Source organism: Megascapheus bottae, chromosome 9 (assembly GCF_031878675.1).
Source record: "Megascapheus bottae isolate mThoBot1 chromosome 9, mThoBot2.hap1, whole genome shotgun sequence".
Taxonomy (NCBI): Eukaryota; Metazoa; Chordata; class Mammalia; order Rodentia; family Geomyidae; genus Megascapheus; species Megascapheus bottae.
The window spans coordinates 42,451,765-42,458,466 of NC_143517.1; positions in this window are offsets into that span (position 1 = coordinate 42,451,765).

Sequence of the window (6,702 nt, forward strand, 5' to 3'; positions counted from 1 at the left end):
GGGAAGAAATCTTTTGACCAGGCTTGAATTTTTTAAAAATATGATAAGGTACCAGAAATTGTAAATACATAATTTATTCTAATCTTCCTTTCTACCTCTGAACAATATTTAAATCTCTGAACAGAAATTATCCCTGGTATTAATTAATTTTTTTTTTTTTGCAAAGCACACTGCCCTGTTTTCTGTTTTTTGAGTTACAGCTGCTATAAAGTTTCATGCTATGCTTCACACCACCACTACATGAAAATGGCTTGTGCATAGACAAAAGGGGGTATCGTCTCCTTAAATCAGACATTTCAGATAGTCACATGTAATCATTTAGGATGGGAAGACTTGGCACATTCTTGAGGAGCTGAGATGGTCACAATTATAGGCTTACTGCCTCTGAAAGGCTTTGATTTCCCATTTTCATGGGAACTTCATGTAATATCTTACATAACTGTGTTTCTGATAAAAGAAAATAATGGGGCTGGGAATGTGGCTTAGTGGTGAACTGCTTGCCTAGCACTCATGAGGCCTTGGGCTCAATTCCTCAGTATCACAAAAACAAAAAATAACCTTTAAAAAAATGAAGTAATGCAGCAACCTGGAGGAAGTGAACCGAAGGCTGTTGGACCAGGGGACCACAGAATTTGCTCTCTTCCTTGCGTGTTGTAGAGAAGATTCCAAAAGCAGAGTGGTTCAACCCAACCCTTTTTCCAGGTTCCACGAAAACGCATTGGATGAGATTCCACAGCTTCAGCTTGGTAGAGAGGGGAGACAGAGTAGGAGCTTTTAATGCATATGGTATCACACAATCCTTGTGCCAAAGCACTGACTTGATTATCCTCTTCATTTTATAGATTTACAAACTGAGGCTAAATTTTAGTTAGCCAATATATGAGCCAGAATTCAATGTTAGGTATGTCAGACTTCAAGGGCCATTGATTCAAATAGCTAGCCACTCCATTTGTCTATGCAGAATATAATTCATTCTGAAGAAGGAAGCAGTGCCAAGATGTGGAGAAATTTGAGATCTTAAGAGACACAGCTGAGATCCCAGCCCTAATGAGAGATTATGGGGTAGTAACCATTCCTTTATAATAATACTAATAATGATGATAATGATGGGTATCCTGCATTGTCTACTGTGAATCAGGCACTGTTGTTTGCTATTTTGCTTAATTATCACAATTACTCCGTGAGGTAGAAATGGAGAATTAGAGAAATTAAATAATTTCCTCTAGTCTTGCAGTTGGCAAATGCTAAAAAGAGGTTTAGAATCAAAGCTAAAATTACTTGAAACTCTATACCAGCCATTTTAAGATGAATGCCTAAATCTGGATATGGTGGTGTATGCCTCTAATCCCAGCATTTTGGAGGCTATGGAAGGAGAATCCTAAGTTCAAGACTAGCTTGGGCTACCAAGTGAGATTCATGATGAAATGAGTGCCTAACCCAAGGAAAAGATTCAGTGGATATTGAATGCGTAAATAAATGACAAAAAGTTTAAAAAATGGGAGCTGGAGTGAAGCCTTTACCAGTTACATAATGTCCAAAGAAGCCCTAATTAGAAGTTCTTAAAAAAAAAAAGTTGCTGGGCACTGGTGGGTCACCCCTGTAATCCTAGCTACTCAGGAGGCTGAGATCTGAGGATCGAGGTTCAAAGCCAGCCTGGGCACAAAAGTCCATGAGACTCTTATCTCCAATTATCCATTAGAAAACCAGAAGTGGGGCTATGGCTCAAAGTGATCGAGCACTAGCCTTGAGCTGAAGAGCTCAGGGACATCACCCAGGCCCAGAGTTCAAGCTCCACAACTGACAATAAATAAAAGTAATAAATGTTACTCGTCATAATATTTTGTTTTAATCCAAAAGGTAGAATTGGGGTAAGTCAGTGGAAGTACAGTTTTCATGTACAGGAATCTGGCTTTGAAAAGTTAATTGTCTCAATAATGATTTAGTTCTATGACAGTTCTATGAAAGTCAATGTCTTTATTGAGGCTTAAAAAGAAACAACAATGAGAGATGCTTTGAGCTGCAGGCATGGCTCAAGTGGTAGAGCACCAAACAAGCAAGCCAAGCAATCTCAAGGCCCTTAGTTCAATCCTCAGTATTGTAAAAAAAACAAAAATAAAACAAAAAACCCTAAAAAAACCCCAAGTTTCCAAAAACAGCCCCCGCAAAAACAAAGAGAGAGAAGAACAAGGAAGAGAGAGAGAGAGAGAGAGAGAGAGAGAGAGAGAGAGAGAGAGAGAGAGAGAGAGAGAGAGAGAGAGAGAGAGAGAGGTGACTCATAAAACTGTGTCTTTCCCCCCTTTGAAGGTGTTCCAGGTAAACATCCACCAGCTAGAAATGCTAAGAAAGAAATTACATTGGACAGTGTAGAAGATTGTTTTCAAAAAATGGCTGCAGTTACTCCCTTCTCTGTATCCACTCTTCTTTATAAGAGATAGCATTTCTCCACCCCTTGAATTCTAGCTGACCTCCGATTCGCTTTGCTGGAGAAGAATGCAGCTGAAGCAGTATAATACCAGTTCTGATTCTAGGTTTCAAAAGACCTTCCATAGTTTCAGTCTCCTTCCTGAAGTGCTGAGACTTCCAATTGAACAAACGCTAGGCTGCCGGAAGAAGAGAGACTTCATGAAAGGGGGAAAAAGTGTCCCAGTCAATAGGCAGCCAACTTTTAGAAGTTCCCAGTTTAGTCCTCAGCTATGACCATAAAAGTCACTCAATTAACATGTAAATGCATGGTCTATAATAAATCATTGCGGTGTGATTCCAGAAAGCATTTCCTGGAATGAAGGAAGAATCTAGGGATTGCCTTGATGTCCCTATTGGGGAATAATTTATCTCACTATCATGACCTGAATTCTAGAAAGTTCCAGGGTTTTTCCCTGTGGACCTAAAATAGCCAGCATTAATTGAGCATCTTACTAGGCAAGGCTATTAATTGCCTGGCAAGCCTTACTACTTGCCAAGCAATAGTTTTAATTCACTAAGCCTCACAGTAACTAGTGAGAATTGTATCACTGTTATTGAACTAATTATAATAAACTACAGGGTTACAAGTACGGTCCAGGATTAGAACCAAAGAGGTTTAGAGTTACTACCTTTTTTCTTAACTGCAAAACATTGCCTCTTGCCATTCTCCTTAAAGAGGAGAAGTGTCTGCTGGCTCTATATTTGTAGTCATAAAACCTGTTCTTGTATTTTCTGAGCTTTTCCCCAGATGCTGAGTCTGAGTCTGAGATGTCATCAGATACCTCATTCATTTTCCAGGTTTTCCCTTCATGGAGACATTTTTCCTACTCCCTTTTTCTTAGAAATCTTACTGTTCAGCACCTCTGATCAGGACATTGGTTTTGAAAAGACTCTACCAAAATCATGGGAACAAGTACACGAAATACTTCTCTTTCAAAAGAGATCAGTCCCTCAGTTTGAGAGTTTCCATCTTAACCCAGAACTGGAAATATTGGAAATCAGGTTTAGAAAAACATATTCACAGGAATTATATGCTAAGTAAAATGATCAAGGCTGACTTGGTAATCATGTAAGTTTATTCACCCAGATACTGTTTCCTTGTAGCTCATGCTAGTTACAGAATGTCTCAAATTACTTTTTTTCTTGCTGAATACAATGATCTGCCAACACCTCAACTATAGTTAAACCAGTATAACAGGAAAAAAAGCCAAGGAATGTGTACATTCCAATGTTTCCTGCATTGTCTGCCAGCATATAGCCCTGTGCTATGTGCTTTCTTAAGTGAGAGCTTCATTTGCCAGACTGAATGGAATATAATAAAGACATACAATGTTTCTCAGAAATGTCCTCTGCCAGGTCTGATTTTCCCATTAGAGTAATTAGCATCACTCATTTTTTTTTTTTTGCCCATTGGTGTGTGTGTGTGTGTGTGTGTGTGTGTGTGTGTAAGATACCTCTGAGGACCCTGACACAGTGACCTCATACTCACCATAGAGCTCAATGTTGACTCGACTTCATGTGAAGCAGTAGAGATCCCAGGGACTCTGGGATCCAGGCCTGATACTCCTCCAGTCCTGGGGACCTCACTGACACCTCTATGTAGAATAGCTTGAGTGTCAGTTTATCTGCAGAGACAATCTTTTTATTTCACTCAATGCCTAGCTAAAGTTTAGGATATTTCTACAGTCTCGCCACAGCACCACTTCCAGCTTTTTCTATGTATGTGGTACCGAGGAATCGAACCTGGGTCTTTGTGCATGCTAAGCAAGCACTCTATCACTAGGCCAAACTGCCGGCCTCTCTCTAAACCTTTTTATCTCACTCTCTTGTTCGTTTTTAAAATTTTTTCTTATCCATGTATTTCCTACCCTCACATGCTTATAATCCCTCTCCCAACCTCCCCACCCAAGAGGTATATTTGCATGTACATTGATGGGTCATTATCACCCAAAATCTGTAACTTACAAGATGATTCATTTCTGGTATCCTACTATGCTATAGGTCTGATAGGTGTGTTGTGTATATATATATATATATATTATATCATATATGTGATATGCATTGCACATATATGATATGCAAATATGTGCTATACAAATATGTATGATATATACCATATATATTTTTGTACATATATGTATATATGTGATATACAAATATATAGCTTATATATGTGTAGTATGAACCTTTTAACGTTAATCCTAATTCATGGACTTATCCTATTTATCTTAAGGACAATAAGTTGAGGGACTTGAACTCTGGGCCTGGGCACTGTCCCTGAGCTCAATGTTACAGCCCTACCCCTTGAGCCACAGCACCACTTCCAGTTTTCTGGTGGTTAGTTGGATATAAGAGTCTTTCAGACTTTTGTGCCCAGGCTGTCTTTGAACCATGATCCTTGGATCTCTGCCTACTGAGTAGCTAGGATTTCAGGTGTGAGCCATTGGTGCCTGGCTAAGGACAATATTTTAAAACCACAGCCTTTTGTATAATACTTGATTTATATATCAAACGAAATTAATTTAGGCATCGTTCAAACCATGAAATTTGAGGAATAAGCCCTTTTCTAAGTTTTAGTAGCATTAGGGGAAATGCTGATTCTAATGATTGCCTTAATACTACAGCATTGCTTTAAAAACCAAGACGGGTGGGGGGTGTGGGGGGGGAGGGAAATGGGTACCAAGACATGTGAAAGGGTATCAATGTACGTGAATTAATGCACCTTCTATCTGGCAAATATCATGTAACCCTTTTACTAATTACAATAAAAAAAATTTAAAAAAAAAGAGTCTAAAATATTAACTATTCATGATGACCAGATGGTAGATAGTGAAGCCACTAAAAACAAACCCCGCAAGGTAAACTCACAGACACAAGATGTGACTAACAGCATTAAGAGAGCCGAAGCTGTTTTCCTTTAGCATTATAAATCTCTTTATTTATAAATGACTATACCAGAGCTCCGAAGAGGCAATCTTATACATCAAACTGTCATGAAAATATATGGCTCTTTCCTTCAGTGTCATGTTACTGCTGTACTGAAATTTTTATTTTTCCAGTCATACTAGAGGTAGTAATTAGATGGTATATTATTTCTGGCCAACCATAATGGATACAATCCCCAGGTTAATTGCTATGCTACAAGTACTGCTGTAGTTTGATTTTAGAGCAGGAAGCCAACAGGTAATGTACTTCATAGTTAAGTTGCTTTCTAAATAAGACTATCCTCTATGTTATGTTCACAGACTGCCCTAAGTTGAGTCAATATGTAATTAAATCTGCAAACATCATTGGCAGGGACTGGAGTCATGGGTAAAGCTGTCAAGGCCAAGGTAAGGAAGGGATTAAGAGAGTAATTTAGGAGAGAAAGGGTCCTGGTCACTGCTCCAATTTGTTTTCCTCTGTTCTTTTCCATACTGCTCAGCCCTGTCTCCTCTACTTGAGAGTATCCCTACTATTATCTCTTCCCTAAATCCTTATAATCTCAGATAGGCCAGGCACAAGCAGGCCTGTCAATCCAAAGATTTAAGTCTTTCCATGTTCTATTGTCTCTTTCAGTTTCTTTCTTTAACGTGTTGCAGTTTTCACTGTAGAGGTCTTTTAGCTCAAAAATTAAATTCATTCCTAGACAGTTCTTTTGTTTGATTATTATTTATTTATTTATTTTGCCAGTCCTGGGGCTTGAACTCGGGGCCTGGGCACTGTCCCTGGCCACTTTTTGCTTAAGGTTAGCGCTCTACCACTTGAGCCACAGTGCCTCTTCTGGCTTTTTCTGTGTATGTGGTTCTGGGGAATTGAACCCAGGGCTTCATGCATGCTAGGAGAGCTCGCTACCACAAGGCCAAGCTCTCAGCCCCTTGTTTGCTTTTCTTTGTGCTGGTCCTGGGGCTTGAACTCAGGACCTGGGCATTATCCCTGAGCTTTTCTGCTCAAGGTTAGTGGTCTACCACTTAAGTCACAGCTCCACTTGCACCTTTTTGGTGGTTAGTGGAGGTAATAGTTGGACTTCCCTGCCCCAGATGGCTCTGAATCAAAATCCTCAGCCTCATGACTAGCTAAAAATGTATTTATGAGTCTCAAATCACTTTAAAATGCTACTCCTTGGTTCCAGTATCCTAGCCTGATCAGAGAAAGGTTAACTTTGTAAGAAAAAATATTTCTGGAAACAGGGTCTTACTAAGTAACCCAGACTGGCCTTGAACTCAAGATCCTCTTGCCTCCATCCCCCTCCCCCAAGAC